This window comes from Amphimedon queenslandica, unplaced genomic scaffold, assembly GCF_000090795.2.
Source record: "Amphimedon queenslandica unplaced genomic scaffold, v1.1 AMPQUscaffold_3433_Cont24573, whole genome shotgun sequence".
NCBI classification, from domain to species: Eukaryota; Metazoa; Porifera; class Demospongiae; order Haplosclerida; family Niphatidae; genus Amphimedon; species Amphimedon queenslandica.
Window position 1 is genome coordinate 1 of NW_003556240.1, and position 1,405 is coordinate 1,405.

A 1,405-nucleotide genomic window follows, 5' to 3' on the forward strand; every position below is an offset into this window, starting at 1 on the left:
CCAAGAGAGTCCCCAATGGTAGGAATATAAGAGATGTAAAATAATAGTCAAATTTGGTAACATAGGTGTGATAAATATAGCCAAACATCCATATCTCATACGATATGATACTGAGTAGAGAAATAATCTTGTGGAAGTCCTTAAAAGCTGATCGACCCAATCCTTTCTTAATGATATCCCAAATAAGTGACGTTGTAATTAATGTAACTAAGAGCCAAATAACAACACAAACTACACCTGAAGATTTTATTTCTCCACGGCATGCCAAATTCTCCAAAATTATCTCATTTTCCTTGCAGAGAGTTCTATCTTGCTCAGGATGTACAGTAATGTGTGTCCTGAAAAGAATTAGGTACGTCAAAACAACTAGAACAAGTCCTGTTGGGATAGCCTTTCGTCTCATAGCTAAAATAAACAAAGCAAAAGCTAGGGTGTGGCTAAATCATATTCACGTATTGCCATGATGGGAACATGAAACCCATTATGTAACAATGCTGTAGATGCCTCCTCTATGATTAACTGACAATGACATTATTATTGTAATACTAGCATGCATTTACAGTGTATAAATTTGGCATTGATTAATTTCCATTCTATTTATTATTTTACGTACCTAGCCCTTGGTAACCAGGTTGGTAAGATATACATATGGGACACCACACAGAATGATGTCATCAAGGGACGTCCATCAGTGATACTCTCTTCAGCTAAATGCTTCACTGCCGTGAGACAAGTCACCTTCAGCAACGACAGCAAGTAAACCAACACAAACACACATACACACACACACACACACACACACACACACTGGTTACCATAGACTATGCATCATTGACTAAATAGAAAATTTTCATTGGTCAAAAATTTTGTAAATTTGTATTGTTTTTACTGTGTAGGACTATCATTGGTGTGTGTGATAATGGAACTGTATGGAGGTGGGATGCTAAATCATAAAGAACCAATAATACACTCACACACAAACTTATTGTAATACACTGTAGATCAGTATACTGTGTATACACCATTATTTTTCTAACAAACAATGATACATTTTAATTATCATTCACTGATGCTAAAAGTAATAGTGTCATGACTTGAACTAAAATTGAACAATAAAAAGTTATTTTGGTTTCTTGTGTACTTTATACTGTATAGCGCAAAATTTTCGAGGGCTGTAAATTTTGCAAATTTGCCTAAAAATCTATTGAGTGGATTTAATTTTCACAAATTTATACCGTCTGCCATCTTGTGCCCAAATAATTTGATTTTCGCCAAAGTAATTTTCATGAATCTTCCAAAAATTGCAAATCCATGAAATTTACAGCCCTTGAAAATTTTGCACTACACGGTACATGTACATAGATCCTGAGCAATAAGGGAGAGGTGTTATTAGCAGTGGGTGGAG

General features: G+C 34.9%; 1 long non-coding RNA gene across 1 annotated transcript; it reads left to right on the plus strand.

The window, feature by feature from the left end:
- Positions 1 to 14: 14 nt before the first annotated feature.
- On the plus strand, positions 15 to 1,138 carry LOC109592939 (uncharacterized). Its single transcript, XR_002190645.1, has 2 exons — positions 15 to 756; positions 897 to 1,138. It is a non-coding gene; the product is annotated as an uncharacterized LOC109592939 (long non-coding RNA).
- The last annotated feature ends 267 nt before the right edge of the window (positions 1,139 to 1,405 follow it).